Here is a 17990-nt window from a genome sequence, read left to right on the forward strand (position 1 = left end):
CAGGGACAGCACAGGGAGACTCCTGCTGAAAGGGATGAGGTCAAGGGCTGGGTACCTTCATGGGATCATCAGGGGAAAACCTCAACCCATGGGATCATCAGGGAAAAACCACAACCCATGGGATCATCAGGGGAAAACCACAACCCATGGAATCATCAGAGGAAAACCACAACCCATGGGATCAAAGGAAAACCACAACCCATGGGAACATCAGAGGAAAACCACAACCCCTGGGATCATCAGGGGAGAGCCACAACCCCTGGGATCATCAGGGAGAGCCACAATCCATGGGATCACCAGGGGACAGGCACAGTCCATGGGATCATTACAGGAGAACTACAATCCTTGGGATTAGGGGAAAACCACAAACCATGGGATCATCAAAGGAAAACCACAATCCATGGGATCATCAGGGAAAAACCACAACCCATGGGATCATCAGGGGACAGGCACAGTCCATGGGATCATCAGGGAAAAACCACAACCCCTGAGATCATCAGGGGACACTCACAACCCATGGGATCATCAAAGGAAAACCACAGCCCATGGGATCAAAGGAAAACCACAGCCCTGAGGGACTGGGGAGAGGCTGAGCAGCACCAGCAGCACTCAGGATGTGGCTGAGAGGAAAATGAGCAGCCCCAGCTGTGCTCAAACAGATGCTGCAGTGCTTGAAGACTGAAATCCAGAGCTGCTCCCGCCACTCAGAGCTCCAGGTTTGCAAACACCCTCAGTCCCTCAGCTGTCCCCAGCAGCTCCTCGGGCACCTGTCCCATGTCACACCCAGATGACAACACCTGCACAAGTCCCCTCAAAATCCAAAGTCTGGCATCATTTCCTGGCAGGAAAAGGGATTTTCCATCCCAAGGAGGTTCACAGCAGCCTCCTCCCAAAGGGAGCCTTCCAGCTCCTCCCCTGGAGCCACCAGGAGCCCCTCAGGACATTGTCACACGTTGTCCCCAGTGACCATGACAAGGTCCTGACCCTGTCCTGGTCATCCTGGTGGTTTCCCACTCTCCCTGCAGCCACCACCGGCTTGGGAGAGTGGAAAACCATCAGGATTCCCCTCCTGAGGGGAAGAAAGGAAAACCTCTCCTGGGAAGCTGCAGCCTTTAACCTTTTATCCATTTCTCAGCAATAAAACTCCAGGAAGAAAACTCCTGCTGGGGATTTCAAGCTGGAATGGCACTAAAAAACTCATGTATTGATTAAAGCAGCCAGTCCAGCTGCCAGAACAAACCTGGCTGCTCCCTCATTCCCTCCCAGCAGCTCCCAGGTTTGGGCAAGGGGGAAAATATCATTTTCCAACAAGTCCAACAGGAAGGTGCTTTTAAAAACATTTTTAGAAAGGAAAAATTCATGTTCTTGACTCACATCAGAGCAGCAGGACTTGTCCTCCAGCAGTGCATGGAATCCTTCCTCCTGCAGAGCCAGGATGCTCAGAGCAGCCCAGAAAAAGAGGGAATTGCAGGCTCAGGCTGCAGGTGCTGCTTTTCCCTCGGAGATTCCCGGTGCCAGAGCCAGGCCCAGCAGGATGATGTGAAAGCCATAAATCCACAGGGTTTGGCAGGAGCAGGAGGAACGGCCCTGCCATTCCAGCTGCTGACAGAAGGGAGCATCCAAAGCCCTCAGAGGAACCGTCCAGGGACAATCCAGCCTCGGGAGGGGACAGGTGCCACCCCTGCCCTGTGTCCCCAGCGCTGGCACAAGGGGGTTCCAGCAGCTCCTGGGGCCCACGGGAGCCGTCCCTGCAGGGATCCCAGAACCTGTGGAGAAACAAAGGTCAGGGTGAGGGACAGGAGTGACCCTGGACACTGCAGCACCACCTCGTGTCCTTGCTCTGCTGGGGCACCTGAGCACGTCCCGCAGAGCGGGGCTGCAAGAGACGCCCAAATTCAGCACCCAGGTGGGGCCAAGCTCCAGGAGCCAGCTGCATCTCCCTACTGCTGCTGCTGCTGCTGGGCAGAGGTGCTGGCCATGCTGGTGGCACCAAGGGACCCAAGGGTGGTGGCACCAAGGCAGCACTGGCCACTTCCTCGCCCAGGACTGGTCCCACTGGCTCCTGGCACACAGGATTCCTGTTTGGACCCACCACAGCCCAGGACTGATTCCTGTTTGGGAAAAGAGCCCAGGGTTGATTCCTGTTTGGATCCACCATAGCCCGGGATTGATTCCTGTTTGGATCTGAAAGAGCCCAGGATTGATTCCTGTTTGGATCTGAAAGAGCCCAGGATTGATTCCTGTTTGGATCCACCACAGCCCAGGGTTGATTCCTGTTTGGATCTGAAAGAGCCCAGGATTGATTCCTGTCTGGATCCACCATAGCCCAGGATTGATTCCTGTTTGGATCCACCACAGCCCAGGGTTGATTCCTGTTTGGATCTGAAAGAGCCCAGGATTGATTCCTGTTTGGATCCACCACAGCCCAGGATTGATTCCTGTTTGGATCCACCACAGCCCGGGACTGATTCCTCACAGGAACCACAGCAAACACCCAGAGGTGACAATTCCCAAGCTGAATTCCTGTGGGGAACAGGAGCTGAGCCCCCCAAAGGTCTGGGCAGGGCTGTCCCTTCTGTCTGGCGACAACCCCAGCATAGCAGCAGCAGCTCCTCCCCAAACCAGGAGCAGGGACAGGGGACAGCCAGCAGATTTTGGGGGGGTTTTGGAGTCCCTGCTGTGTTCCAGGTCCCCCCAGCAACAGGCAGCAGGTTTTGGGGGGGGTTTGGAGTCCTTGTCATGTGCCAGGTCCCCTTGGAGACAGCCACGAGATTTTGGGGGGGTTTTGGAGTCCCTGTCATGTGCCAGGTCCCCCTGGGGACAGCCAGCAGGGACAGGGGACAAGCACCAGATTTTTGGGGGGTTTTGGAGTCCTTGCCATGTGCCAGGTCCCCTCGGAGACAGCCACGAGATTTTGGGGGGTTTTAGAGTCCTTACCATGTGCCAGGTCCCCCTGGGGACAGCCAGCAGGGACAGGGGACAGCCAGCAGGGACAGGGGACAGCCAGCAGGTTTTTGGGGGGGTCTGGAGTCCCCCAGAGCCCCTCACGTGGCCACCCGGGCTCGCAGCAGCCCCGCTCGGGCTCGTTAGGGCGCCGCTGCCGCCGGCACAAAGTCCGTATTTGTTTCCCCGCAGGGGTGGAAAGAAAGGGGGTTTTGTGTTTTCTTCCTCTGCTCTTTGCAGGCTGCGGGGAGTTTATTTGACACTCCAGCACTCTTTGTGAGCTGAGTGCCCCGGGATAAATGCTACCCTTAAGAGTTACTTGGCGTTAGACAGAGGGACCCTCTTCAGAGGAGAATGGGGGCTTGTTGGGATGGGGTGGGAGGGGGCACGGCGAGGGGGGCTCGAGGAGAGCCCTCATAGAAGGGTCTCTGTCCTGGCCTCACAATGGAGTGAATTCTTCAAGATACCGGGAGCTGAAAGGAAGGAAGGAACTTTCCTGCTTTTAAAAAGGATTTTCAGGAACAATTGAAGAAGCCATAAAAAGGGGAGCATTATTCCCCATCCAGGCCGCTGGGCTGGGAGGCTTCTCCCTCCCCCTCCGAGCCCTGGGCTGGGCACATCCCACAGATCCCTCTGGGACAAGCACAGGGCTGGTGTCAGGGTCACGGGCACTTCATGGAGGGCACTGCCCAGACCCTGCCAGCAGGACATGTCCTGGTCCTTGTCCTCCCTGCCAAGGTGCCACTTCCACGAGCCAGCTGCCTCCAGGCCCTTCTGCATCCAGAGGAAAAAGGGATTGTCCCAGGAACAGGAATTAAACACCCACCACCCTGCCAGGGCTGCAGGAACTGCTGTCCCCAGGCACCCCTGCAGCCAGAGGGTGGCATTTCCATGGAAAACAGCTGGAGAGGGCCCTGCCAGGCACTTGCAGATGTGCAGCTCCTCCTCCCCAGCTCACGGGGAGGTTTCTGCACACCCTCAGCCTCACACAGCCCAGCAAGAGGAGCTCAGCTCTGGCTGGAGAGCTTCACCTCCAGCCTGGCTCCAGCACAGACCCCAACCCCCTCTGGGGTGATGGATTCACCTCCCACTCCCTCCCAGGGCCACTGGGGGCCAGGTCCCCCCCAAGCCGGACCCTCCTGTCCCCATCCCACCCCAAATGGAGTCCCAGAGGGTCCCTCCTTCCCTCTTCCCCTCCAGTTGCTCAGGAAATGCTGGAACAAGAACCAAACCAAGCCCAAGGAAGAGCTGGCTGTGAGGAAACCTCCTGGAGCTCATCCCAACCCCTCCCATCAGAGAAGGGCCCTGCTCTCCAGGCTCTGGAATTGCAGGGAAGCTCCTGTCAGCTGGAATTCCTGCAATCCCAGCCTCAGGGACAGGCACCTGCCTCTTGGTGTCACTGGCAGCCCAGGTGCCAGCACTGGCAGCAGCTCCTGTCCCTCCAGGGCCACCAGCCCTGGTTTTGTGTGCTGGGAACGAGGATGGGCAGGGACAGCACCACGGGAACCCCCTGAGCTCCCACCCCACTGCTCCTAAAGCACCTCAGAATTCACAGAATCACCAGGCTGGAAGAGACTTAAAGATCATGGAGTCCAACCCAGCCCCAACACCTCAACTCAACCCTGGCACCCAGAGCCACATCCAGGCTTTGTTAAACACATCCAGGGATGGGGACTCCACCACCTCCCCAGACCACTCCAGAACTTTATCACCCTTCCCATGAAAAACTGTTTTCCTAATATCCAAACTTCCTGCCTGCCAGCAGGACCCTGCAACCCAAAACCATCTTTTCTCCTACAAACCCAGGAAAAACTTCCAAAACCCCTCATGGTTTGGCCTGAGAGCGCAGTGTAAAGGAGCAGCAGCAGGAGCAGAAGCAGTTCCAGTGACAGCAGAGACACTACAGCCATCCCAGACTGGGGACAAGGGGACACAGACTGGGGACAAGGGGACAAGGTCCCAGAGCAGCTTCTCCACCCAACCCTGAGCAGGACCAATTCCAGGAGCCCAGGTCCAGGAGATCCAGGAGCTCAACAGGATCAAGGAGATCCAGGAGCCCAGATCCAGAAGGATCCAGGAGATCCAGGAGCCCAGATCCAGGAGGATCCAGGAGCTCAGCAGGATCCAGGGAGATCCTGGAGCCCAGCAGGACCCAGGAGCCCGGGTCCAGGAATTCCAGGAAAATCCAGGAGCCCAGGTCCAGGAGATCCAGGGCAGACCCTCCGAGCCAGCCTGAAGCTCCTGCAGGGCCCAAAACCCCTCTGGCCCCGCTGATCCAGGCTGCCTTAGGCTGAGCTTTACCCAGCAGAGCCCTCGGAAGCTTTTCCTGCAGCTCTGATCCCCAGCCAGGGAATAAAAGCAGGAATAAAACCTGAGGAATCAGCTTGAGGAACAACCCGAGCAAGCGACGTTTGCTCCCCATACAAAACCCATCCCGAGATTGATTTTTTTTTTCCTTAGGAAAGCTGCACAACCACCCAGGGATCAAACATATTTATTTAAAGGCTTAGGTTTTAGCCCTTAAAAAAAACCACATCTGCGGCTTGGCAGGAGGAGCAGGCAATTGAATGGGAAAAATGTTCCTTGCTGAGGGCACGGCCCGGGCCGAGGCCTTCGCACCTCATCAGCCCCGCCGGAGATCGCACCCGGGAGGGGCCCGAGGTGACAACGAGCCCCCTGCCAGGCCAGCAAAGCTCTTCCTGCGACTCCTGTGCTGCCAAAGAGGGAGGAAAACCCAAAAAAATGTGAAAAAGGGGAAGCCTTGGAGCGCTGAAATCAAACCGGGAGCAGGAGAGAGGCACAGAGTCCTCAGGGAGTCATAGGGAGCGAACCCCAATCCTGCGCTGAGAGATCTCCTCAGAAAGGAGCAGCATTTATTAAATAATAAAAGCCTTTCCATGCCGCGTTTATCCCAACACGGGGCACTTTTTTGCCTCCTCATTTCTGTTTTAAACCCATCTTTGGTGGTGGAAGCAGCCTGGCTGAACAAGGCCAGGCTTTGTAAAGCAGCTCCAGCTCTGGGCACTGGCAGAGCCTTGGGCTCTCCTCGGCCTCTCTTTTGTTGCTTTTATTTTCTGTTTAAAGTTCAAACAACCCCCAAACCCCCCAGGAAGCTGCATTGTGCTCCTGGCATGATCCCCCTCGCTGTCTGCGGGGCGGGTGTGGCCCTAAACTTTTGATCTCCGAAAATGTAAGGGTCATTCCTTATCCAGGAGAACTCCCAGATGGAGAAGCTTGAGTCCAAAACTGTCCAGATCCGAGCCAGCTGCTGTTAAAAACCACCAGGGACAAGGGATGCTGCTGAATTGAACAGATTTAAAAGCAGGCAGGAGGGGAATGGAAAAAGTTCAGCCTTGGAAGAGCCAGGTCAGAGCTGGAGGCTTCCAGATGTCAAAGGCAGAGCGATCCCAAAAAAAGCCAGGTCCCAACATTCGCCAAGCCCTCTCTGCACCTGTAACCCTGAGCCCAGCTCAGCCAGGTGCAGCTGAGGTGGCACCTGAGCTTAGAGACCCCAAACCCCCCAAAATCCCATTTAAACCTGAACTGTCCCCCATACACTGCAGGTGACACTGCTCTGCTTGTGTGGCCACTCAATGTCCCAGGCTGCTGGGACATTCCTCATTTTCCAGCCCTTCAGAGCTGAACCCACCTTCCCAGGTCGGACACTCCTCATTTTCCAGGATATTCCTCATTTTCCAGCCCTTCAGGGCTGAACCCACCTTCCCAGGTCGGACACTCCTCATTTTCCAGGATATTCCTCATTTTCCAGCCCTTCAGGGCTGAACCCACCTTCCCCAGCAGGTCCCAGCCATTCCACAGGGATCTGGGGGATCCTTCAGCCAAGGGGAGCAGCCCCAGTTCAGCAGCTCCAAACCAGGTCCTGCCAACACCCCAGAGAGTGGGATGAGCCCATTTGGGATCTTTTCCCTCTCTCAGCAGGCAGGATCCTGCTGGACTCCACAGCCCTGAATTCCTGGCTCAGCAGAATGAGCAGGGACACTCCTGTTCCCAAATCCCTTGGGCAGGAGAAACACCTGCAGCTCCTGAGACCTGCCAGGGCAGAGCACCTGAGCCTGCTCCCCCTGCCCAGGTCAGCCCTCCCAAAATCCCTTTTTCCTCAGGAGGCACCTCAGCCTTCCCAAAATCCCTTTTTCCTCAGGAGACACCTCAGCCTTCCCAAAATCCCTTTTTCCTCGGGAGGCACCACACAGGTGTCACCACTCCTGGCCACAGGGGTACTTTGCCTCCTCCTCACCCCACAAGAAATGGGATTTGGGGTTCATTTCACCCAGCTGGGAGCCTCCTCCCAAAGGACTGATATTCCCACAGCCAGAGTGACCCCACTGTCCCAAACGGGGCAATCACTGCTGCATCAAATGGAGTTTGAGGGGTGCCATATCTCCCAAACCTTTGTTTTGGGACACCTGAACATGGAAAGCACCTGGTAAATGTAAAAAAAAAAAAAGCCCCAAATCTTGACAGAGCTGGTGTTGCAGCAAAGCTTTAGAAAACGAGAGCACAAAGCGATTGTCTCCATATCAAGAGCTCCAACTTCCCTCACATGGCAGATCCCACACCTGGGGGTGATGCCTTCAATTTCAGCTTTCACATTCGCAGGCTTGAGGCGAACCAGGAAGATTTCTGCCCCGCAGCTCTACAGGGAAATGAGAAACTCGGCGCCCTGACAGCATCACCTGCCTGCCAGCAGAGAGGGCCGCTGTCCTCGGGAGCCCTGCTCCAGTTTCCCAGCTGGGATCTCCCCCCACAGCCCCGGGCAAAGCCAAGCGCAGCCTCTTCCCAAGGCCTGAGTCACCAACGCTCTGCCCCCACTTCCCTCCCGCGGCTGCGCCCGTGATTATAAAAAGATGTCTCAATTAGCGAGAGCTCAGCAACCCCCGCAGCCTCCAAAGCCTTCCGAGGAAATTCCGAGCCGGCAGCGAGCGACACCAGCAAGGTCCGGGCAATAAAACCTCCTCTTGTTCCTATCCGAGTAACCTCAATCATCCTTTCCCCTTGCAAAGCAGCAGCCCCGGCTCTCCGGAGGGATCCCGGGCTGGAGCTGCCCAGGACACTCCACGAAGTGGAGCAGACAGCGCTGATTTCTGTCTGTGCCGTCGGCTGCAGGTCTAGACTGGTGTGGTCTTTTTGTTGTAGCCAGCGAAAGAAGGGAGTCATTCATTTTTTATTTTTTTTTCTCCAGGATTCACACAAAAGTGCTCTTGTGCATCCCAAACCCGGGCTCCGAGGGGCTGCGGGCACTGCCCAAAGCCCCGCCCGAGCACCTGCCCCGGGGCGAGACTTTTGGGGAAAGAATTCCCACGGCAGGGAAGGGAAAAGCCGTGTGCGAGTCCCTAAAAATAAACCGAAAAAAAAAAATCCCAACTTAAAAAAAAAACCCGCAAACGGCGAGGGGAAAACAGCGGCCACGCGCTTTTCCTTGGAGAGAAGGGGAAAACTCCACCAGGAGCATCCCGGGCAGGGGAAGGGACACAAAGGGGATGGCACAGGGAGAGAAGCGACAGCGGGTGCGGGCACCGAGGGGACCCGCAGAGCCCGGCCCAGCCCTCCCCGTGCGGGGCGCAGGAGCCCCGTACCCCGAACCGAGCGGGGCACCCACCTCCATCTCCCGGAGCCTCCCGGAGCCGCATCCTCCTCATCCTCGTTCCGCAGAGCCTCAGCCCGCTCCGGGTATCGCCCCGCTCCGGGCACCGCCCCGCTCCCACCGGGAATATCCCCGGGAGCGCCGGGATGGGCAGCGGGAGCGGCCCCGCCGCAGCCAGGGATGCTCCGACTGCAGCGGCCGGGCCATTCCCCCTTTTATAGCCCCGCAGGGAGGGCGGGCGGGCGCCGCGGCTTCACGGGACTTGTAGTTCCTCCCCCCGGCCTAGAGCCGCCTCCCTCTGCCCTTCTGTCCCTCCCTCTCTCCCTCCGTCCCTCTGTCCGTCCGTCTGTCCCTCCGTGGGGAGGAACCGAGGGTCGGGGGCTCCTCACCGGGACCCCGCCGCTCTCCAGGCTCCAGGGCAGGGAAGAGCCGATGGTTTTGCCTGGAAAAGTCCGGTTTTCCACAGGATTGCGGGAGCTGCATCCCTGGCACAGCCAGCCCTAAAGTGAATGAGTAACCCCAAAACCCCGGCACGACCAGCGAGCGCTTCAATCGTGCCGGGTATGGGCTATTGTTTTGTTTAATTATTCTCCCAATTATTAATTTAACTTAATTATTAACCCATCCGAGGAATGAATGAGCAATTAACCTTGCTGTTGACTTCGGGGCTCATTTAAGGCCCGTCCTGCCCAGCCCTGGGTGCTGGCAGAGTCACCCCCGGGACGGAGCCGTGTCCCACAGGTTCCCTCTGCCCTCTGAGCCCCACGTGCTGTGGGCACAGCGGGCACCAGGAGCGGGTGGCACCGTGCCCAGTGTCCCCTCCAGGAGCTGGGACAGAGGGAAGGGTGCAGAAGGTGCTGCTCAGGGGGATGATCCTGCACAAACCTGCTCCAGGTGGGAAATGTCCCCTCTCAGCAGGGACAGGGACACGGATCCAGCCCCTTCCCACCTGCACCGGGCTGGGATTCACCATCCCAGAATCGCTGCTGAAGCAAAACCACAGAAGTTTTTTAGGACAAGGCGGGGGACTGAGGGAGCAAGAGGGAGAGAGGAGGGGAAGGAAAAAAATCCCTCCTGGCAGCTTTTCAGGGCCCGAAGCCGGAGTGGAAATGCTTCCCTGCCCGTAATTGCTTCGAGAGCAGATGAATTTCTTGAAGAAACCGCAGCTGAAACGCTGCACAAATCACATTGTTGTGCTTGTGTTGGCTGCCTGCTGAAGGAGGGAAAAGGTCATTGTTTAGGGGATATTAAAAAGGGGGAAAAGCCATATTTTAGTGCTGTGCAGGAGGGGGCTGAGCTGCGTTTTCATAGCCACGGTCTGGAAATTCAAACCTGTTTGGCAAGAGGCAGAGCAGGGCTCACAGAGAGGAAAGAGCTGGGAAAAGGCTCCAAGGGATGGGGTTTATCCTGCCCTGGATCCCTGGAAATGTCCAAGGCTGGGTTGGATGAGGCTTGGAGCAGCCTAGGACAGTGGAAGTGTCACTGAGCTGGGTGTCCAGAGGGCTCCTGTGGGCTCCCAGAGCCGTGGGATTGGATACCTGGGATTCCCAAAGGCAAATTTCCCTTTTTTTGGAATAGAATTCTGAAGTTTTACTCCCTTTTTCAGTGGCATTTCCTTCAAAGCCACAAGCCTCCAGGACACAGAGCTGTCAGATATCATCTCCCAAAAAAAACCCTGGAGCCAAAACCGGCTCTGCCACAGCTCTGATGGCGTAAGGGACCACGACACAGCCCGTGTGTGCTGCCCAGAGACCCCCAAAGGAGCAGGAATTGCCATGGAAAGCTGCAGGGCTCGTTCCCAGAGGAGCCCGACGCTGATTCCTGGGATGCTCCCAGCCCTGGCTGTGGCACCGCGATGCTGGGAGGGCCGGGAGATGCCGGAACGGGACCCAGCTCCAGGTGGGGCAGCATTCCCGGCCCTGCAACCACGCGGGCACTGTGGGAAGTGCCAGCCGTGCCCCTTCCCGGCTCCTTGGAGAGCTCAGCATTCCTGCCCCGCATTCCTGAGCCGCGGGGAAAAGCCCTGGAATGCTGCGGGCGGGCGGGGTGGGCAGGGGAGGAGCAGCATCGCCCATGTGGGGGTGGGAGGATGGCAGCCAGATGTTCCCGAGGCATGGAAAACCCACTGGGAGCAGCTGGAATCGTCCTTTGTCCCCCAGGGATCTGCAGCTCCGCGGCGGCGTGGAGAGCACAGAATCCCAGGAAATTTATCCAGGCTGGAAAAAACCTCTGAGATCATCGAGGTCACCCTGCAAACATCAAATCCAACGTGGGAATGTGGGCCCTGGATCTGCTGGATCCGAGCTCTGGGGGAGCTTTGAAGGGAGGAAATCCTCAGTGCAAGGGCCAGGGCCAGGGGAAAGGGTTCTGCTGGGAAGGGAAGAGGGTTTTCATGGGAAAAGGGTTTTCATGGGAAAAGGGTTTTCATGGAAAAGGGTTTTCATGGAAAAAGGGTTTTCATGGAAAAAGGGTTTTCATGGGAAAAGGGTTTTCATGGAAAAGGGTTTTCATGGAAAAAGGTTTTCATGGGAAAAGGGTTTTCATGGGAAAAGGGTTTTCATGGAAAGAGAAGAGGGTTTTGATGGAAAGGGAACAGGGTTTTCCTGGAAAAAGGGTTTTCCTGGGAAGGGAAAGGGGTTTTGATGGAAAAAGGGTTTTCATGGAAAAAGGGTTTTCCTGGGAAAGGAAGGGGGTTTTGATGGAAAAGGAGGAGGATTTTCCTGGAAAAAGGGATTTTCTGGAAAGGGAAGAGGGTTTTGATGGAAAGAGAACAGGGTTTTCCTGGGAAAAGGGTTTTCCTGAGAAGGGAAAAGGGTTTTGATGAAAAAGGAGGAGGATTTTCCTGGAAAAAGGGGTTTCCTGAGAAGGGAAGAGGGTTTTGATGGAAAAAGGGTTTTCATGGAAAAAGGGTTTTCCTGGGAAGGGAAAAGGGTTTTGATGGAAAAGGAGGAGGATTTTCCTGGAAAAAAAAGGATTTTCTGAAAAGGGAAGAGGGTTTTTATGGAAAGGGAACAGGGTTTTCCTGGAATAAGGATTTTCTTGGGAAGGGAAAAGGGTTTTGATGGAAAAGGAGGAGGATTTTCCTGGAAAAAGGGATTTCCTGAGAAGGGAAAAGGGTTTTGATGGAAAAAGGGTTTTCCTGGAAAAAGGGTTTTCCTGGGAAGAGAAGAGGGTTTTGATGGAAAGGGAACAGGGTTTTTATGGAAAAAGGATTTTCCTGGAAAGGGAACAGGGTTTTCCTGGAAAAGGGGATTTCCTGAGAAGGGAGGAGGGTTTTGATGGAAAAGGAGGAGGATTTTCCTGGAAAAAGGGTTTTCCTGCTTTTGCTGGGAAGGGAAGTCTTGTTCCTCACTCCAGGCATGGCTTTGGGCCTCCCAAGGAGACCACCAGGAGGATGGGCTGGCTCTGCTCCAGCAGAATATTCCCAATGGGCAGGAACTGCCAAGGAGGAAGGACTGGGTTGTTGACTCCTCCAGGAAACCAGGGAAAGCTCTGGGAAGCCCCAGGAGCTGTGCCCTGGGAAGGGGGAGCCAGGAAATCTCTCAGTTCTGTCAAAGTCGTGTTGGTCCCAGCGCTCTGTGGAGCAGTTTGGGGTCACAGCCCCAGCTCGTGCTGCTTTTCCCACCCCAGCTTGGGAATGGCACATCCATAAATCCACACCCTGGAATTTGATGGTGGTTTTTTCCCAGAGAAACGAGAAAATAAAGTGTTTAGTGATGGGCAGCACTGGGAAAACGCAGGGACAAGGAAGGGTGAGCTGGGAATGAGTGAGTTCCCACAGGATGGCTGCTCCCTGTTCCCAGGGCCTGGCCTGCACAGTAACCTCTGCAAGTCCTCTGACCTTCAAATACCCTCCCCAGCCCAGTTAAATCCATATAAATATATGGAAATATGGGAACAAAAAGCTTTTTCTTTCCAGTGCTGAGAGTGCCAAGTGCTGCAGGAGCCAATAAAGAGCTGCTGCTCCAGGGAGCTGTGGCAGGTAAAACACAAACAGCCCCAATCTTTCCCCAAAACTGCAGCCAATCCTCAAATTAAAAAAGAAAAAAAGAAAAATAAAACTAAACCCAAGCCCCAAAGCTGAGGTTTGTAAAAGAGGAGGAAAATGTGGTTTTAGCTCTTGCCTGGTGCTGGATCCTAGCCTGGGAAGGAGCACTGGGAATGCTCAGAGGGAGCTGGAGCAATGGGGAGCCCTTGGGGACACTCCTGTGCTCTGGGGACAAAGGGACACAGAGCAGTCCCAGCTTGGCATTGTCCCAGAACACGGGGAGGATCTGCTGCCACCACAGCCCTGCAGTCTGAGCCCCTCAGGCCCTGAGCAGAGCGGGCGAGGCGGGAGCAGCTCCCAGGAACAGGGACAGGAGCTGTGCCAGGGAGGCTCCGGGTGCATGTTCCAAAATTCCCGCTCTGCAGGGGCAGCCAGGCACTGCAGGGGCTGCCTGGGGCACTGAGGGTGTCCCCATCCCTCAGAAAGGAGCACAGGTGGCTCTGCTTGACAGGGGCTGTTCGGGCTGAGCTTGGACTCGATGCTCCCGGAGTTCTTCTTATGGAGCCACAGAGAGAGGGAGAGCCGCTCCAAGCAGGAGCAGTTTGGTACCTGGAATTCCCTGCCCGCTCCCAAGAGGCTTCCCAGCAGCCTGGGGAGGAGCACGAAGGCAGGGCTGAGCTGTGTTTTGTGTCACTGTTTGCTCAGTGACATGGGCACAGAGCTGCAAGTGCCATGGCCAAGGTCACACGGGACACCTGGGAGCTTCCAGACCCTGCCCCATCAGCCAGGGAAGGGCCACAGCCCCAAAGCCCACAGCAAATGTCAGATAAACCCCCCAAAATCACCACAGAGGGGACAAATGAGGAACCCCAGGAGCCAAACCTGCTCCTCAATGGGACAGGGACACAGAAAATCCCAATTCCTGCCATGCCAGAGTCTGGATGGGCTCAGTGTTTGATCCTTAAACCACTTAAAAGGAGCCTTAATGTTAAAAAGTGCCTAAAATGAGCTCCCAAAATCACCACAAAGGGGACAGGAAAAATGATGAACCCCAGGAGCCAAACCTGCTCCTCAATGGGACAGAGACAGAAAATCCCAATTCCTGCCACACCAGCGTCTGGATGGGCTCAGTGTTTGATCCTTAAACCACTTAAAAGGAGCCTTAATGCTAAAAAGTGCCTAAAATGAGCTCCCAAAATCACCACAAAGGGGACAGGTAAAATGATGAACCCTAAAAGCCAAACCTGCTCCACAATGGGACAGAGACAGAAAATCCCAATTCCTGCCACACCAGAGAATGGATGGGCTCAGTGTTTGATCCTTAAACCACTTAAAAGGAGCCTTAATGCTAAAAAGTGCCTAAAATGAGCTCCCAAAATCACCACAAAGGGGACAGGTGAAATGATGAACCCTAAAAGCCAAACCTGCTCCACAATGGGACAGGGACACAGAAAATCCCAATTCCTGCCATGCCAGAGTCTGGATGGGCTCAGTTTGACACTTAAACCACTTAAAAGGAGCCTTAATGCTAAAAAGTGCCTAAAATGAGCTCGGCTGGGGAGATAAATCCATTCTGTGAACCCACCAAGGTGGGGAAAAGGCAGCAGCAGCTCCCGGGCTGAGCTCTGAGCTGTGCTCCAAGGAGGAGGAGGAGGAGGAGGAGGAGGAGGAGGGCAGTGATTTAGTGTCTCTCCCTTTCTCTCCCCACACTCCTTGCCTCCTGCACAAGGATCCATTGAGAGGCTGCAGAACAAACGTTCCCTTATGCGGCTCCAAAAAACTCCCGGCTCGGTTTGTGTGAGGCAGCTGCCCCGGAGCTCGCTGTGGTTACTCATTAACCGCGGCTCCCAGGGCACGGGAAGGAGGAATCAACTTAATAGGCCCTAAAAAAAAAAAAAATAAAAAGAAAAAGAAAAAAAAGAAAACAAACCAGCAATGAAAATAAATAAATACATCAGGATCAGGTGTCCTGGAAAAGGACGTGTTAAAAACAGGTGGCCCCGGGTGGGCTGAGGGAGCAGGGGGACAATGGCACCGAGGGAAATGCGTGGGGACAAAAGGGGACGATTTTAAAGGGAAGGGAGGACAGAGGGGACAGAGAGGCACTTGTGCTCCGCAGAGAGGCGTTTCTGTGGCCGGGCTGTGGGGCGGGATCCGCTCCCCACCCCAGCCATTCCCTGCTCCTGAGCATTCCCTGCTCCTGCCCCCGGCGTTTCCCAGGAGAATGGGGGCGGTTTCCAGGTGTCGCTCCCTACCCTGGCCGGGAGAGCCCCGCGGTGCCCTGTCCCTGCATCCAGATCCTGATCCTGGATCCATCCCCACCCTGCATCCCACAGACCAGGAGCCTCCTGCAGCCCCAGGTGCTGCCCTGGCCGTCACCAGCTCCTTCAGCTGCTCCTCCTCCATCCCTTCCATGGAAAACACAACCCCTGGGTGCCTTCATCCCTCACCTCCCCCAGATGTGGATTCTGGGGAGAAAGGCGTTCCTGGAATTACAGACTAGGCTGGAAAAGCCCCCTAAGATCACCCAGTCCAACCTCCCTGAGCACTGCCAATGCCACCACTGCCGCTGTCCCCAGGTGCCACATGCACACGGTTTTCATCCCTGCAGGGATGGGGTCTCCAGCACCTGTGCCAGGGCAGGACAGCCCTTCCCACGGAGCTTCTCCCAATATCCAACCTCAGCCTCCCCTGCTGCAACCTGAGGTGTTTCCCATTGTCCCATCCTTTGTTACCTGGGACAAGAGCCCGACCCCAGCTGCATTTGTGCAGCCCCTGGGCTCACCTGCTCCATGGACAGGGTGCTGCCACAGACACATTTCATGACAAATCCTTTCCTTAGGATCTTTTCTCCTGAGAAAGCTTCAGCTTCCCCATGTTCTGCTGCTCTGGAATGTGATTTGGAGAATTGTTTAGCCAGCATGTGAAATTGCTTTTACTTGATGACCAATGACAGCCACCTGTGTCGAGGCTGTGAGCAGCCACAAGATTTTATTATCACTCTTTTTCATTCCTTGCAAGACTTCTGATTAAATCCTTTCTTCTATTCTTTTAGTAGAGTTCTAATATATCATTTTCTTTTGTTTCAATTTGTACCATAAAATAATCAATCACTTCTGAAACGTGGAGTCAAGGTTCTCATCCTTTCCCTCATCCTGGGACCCAGGTCCAGCCTGTCCCCAACCTGTGTCCCCGAGGTGGAGGCACCTCCCTGCCAGCCCTGAGGCCACAGGAGAGGGAATTCCTGACACCTCCATGAGATCCTGAGGGGGAACCACAATTAGAGCTGGAATAAAAAGCTCAATATTGCTGGGACCAGAACGCTGAGCTCCCTGCCAGGCCGGCCGGTGCTGCAGGGGAGCAGGTACCCGGCGCTGGAGCTCTTGTGGGATGAGGAACATCTGGAGCTCAGAGGCACAAGGCAGCCTTTGTGCAGCTGGGAAAGGCCGTGCCAGAAGGCAGCACTTGTTTGGGACAGCTTGGGGGAGAGGGGGAGGGAAAAGGGAAAAGGAAAAAGGAAAAAGAGCAGAGGGAAGGAATCTCAGCCTCCCCCCGGCCCATTCCCACCTCCTCCTCCTGAGGGACTCTCTGCATCCCTTTCCCTGTGGGAATCCCTGTGAGCAGCAGCACCGAGGGGCTGGTCCTGGCTGTGTTAAACAATCAAATCAAATCATTTGGGTTCCTTTTGGCTCTGGGAGGGCCATCATCCCCTCCTGGCTGGCGGCATTCCAGCAGCAGGGGTGTTTCCCTGCTGGGATTATCAGATAGCCTGAGCTGAGAAGCGCTGATCAGGTGCTGATCCCAAGGGTTGGTGTCCCTAAGGAATATCCCAGGCACAGGGAGCTTGGGAAAACCGGAGCTGAGGATTCCTGTGGAGGCTCCTGATGCTTCTCCTCGTGGGATCTCGTCCTGCTGAGCACAGACAAGCCTGGAACCTGGAATTTGGGAATTTCACACCTCTCTGGAGCCGCTGCAGCCCGGGATACGCAGGGGGGTTTTTTTTGGGGGGGGGAGGTGGCTTTGGTCACCTTCTCAGAGGGAAAAACGTCTCCAATGAAACTGGAATGTTCCAACGGTGACAGAGGCTGTGGATTGGGAGCTGGGGTCCATGAGAGAACTGGAGCTCACTGGGAGGACGGGGAGCTCTGCCCACACCTCCCCCAGGGACAGGGGCTCAGCTCATCCCAGGCTCTGCTCCAAACCTCCGAGCGCTCCATGCATCCAAAAAGAGCTGGAGTTGCTGCTGGCTGCACCAGGGGAGGAAAAATCCCCCAAATCCCCCCAAAATCCCCCCAAATCCCTTTGTCTCTTCCACCCACCAGAGGTGCAGAGCAATTACTGAGCCCCCGGGGGTTTCACACGCAATCGCAGGGGCCTCCTCCTGCTAACACTTCATTTGTTTAATGACTCCCGAGGCCCGGGGGGCTCCTCGGTGTCAGCGTTCATCTCCCTGCTCTCCCAAGGATTTCATCTCCGCTCAAAACTGGGGGGTTTGGTGAAATCCTCCCCAAGACAAGATTTAAGAGATGTCCCCCAAGTTCCCGGGCTCTCTGGCCTCCAGGGACACACCAGCAATGCTGGATTCAGGGAAAGGACCTGCAGATCCTCCTGGATTTGTGTCCGTCCTCCAGCAGAGATGAGCTGGGATAAATTAAACCAGGAAAAGGAAAGGAAAAAGCCAAATATGTTGTGAGCTGTGATTTGTGTTTGAAATCCAGCCCCACTCCTGCCAGCCTGGCCTGACACATCACAGGGGGAGAAGCTGGGATGCCCCAGCCTTCACTGGACTCTAAACCTTGGGAAAGAAAGGGAAATAAAAAAAGTTTGGGAATGCTGATGGTGTGTCCTGGGTGGGGGGAGCAGCACTGGAATAGCAGGATGGGGGGTTCAATGGGATTGGGGTGATGGAGGAGATGTGGGGTTCAATGGGATTGGGGTCATGGAGGAGATGTGGGGTTCAATGGGATTGGGGTCCTGAAGGAGATGGGGGGCTCCAGTGGGATTGGGGTCATGGAGGACATGGGGGGCTCCAGTGGGATTGGGGTCATGGAGGAGATGTGGGGTTCAATGGGATTGGGGTCCTGGAGGAGATGGGGGGTTCAGTGGAGGCTGATATCCCAGAGGAGTTGGGGTCCTGGAAAAGATGGGATCCTGGAGAAGCTGAGGGCCTTGACAGAGGTGGGACCCTGGAGGAGATGGGAGTTCCAGTGGAGTTGGGATCCTGGTAGAGATGAAGGTCCTGGGGGAACTGGGGGTCCCAGTGAAGTTGGGATTTTTGAAGAGAAGGGGTTCCTGATGGAGGCTGGGGTTCCTGATGGAGGCTGGGGTCCCTGGAGGAGCTGGGGGTCCCTGGAGGACCTGGGGGTCCCTGGAGGAGCTGGGGGTCCCCGGGACACCCGGGGCTGTGGGACATCCCCACCCCAGCCGTTACCAGCACCTCCCTCCATTGTTTCCCAA

General features: G+C 55.8%; 1 long non-coding RNA gene across 1 annotated transcript in view; it reads right to left on the minus strand.

Annotated features, from left to right (window-relative positions):
* The window catches only part of LOC143695499 (uncharacterized), a 38645-nt gene extending 29861 nt beyond the window's left edge, over nt 1-8784 (minus strand). Inside the window, exons 1-2 of the long non-coding RNA XR_013184745.1 lie at nt 8561-8784; nt 1375-1766 (exon numbers count right to left, since the gene is read on the minus strand). This is a non-coding gene — a long non-coding RNA (uncharacterized LOC143695499). The remainder of the gene's footprint in view (nt 1-1374; nt 1767-8560) is intronic.
* Between the last annotated feature and the right edge of the window lie 9206 nt (nt 8785-17990).

Source organism: Agelaius phoeniceus, chromosome 19, assembly GCF_051311805.1.
Source record: "Agelaius phoeniceus isolate bAgePho1 chromosome 19, bAgePho1.hap1, whole genome shotgun sequence".
Taxonomy (NCBI): Eukaryota; Metazoa; Chordata; class Aves; order Passeriformes; family Icteridae; genus Agelaius; species Agelaius phoeniceus.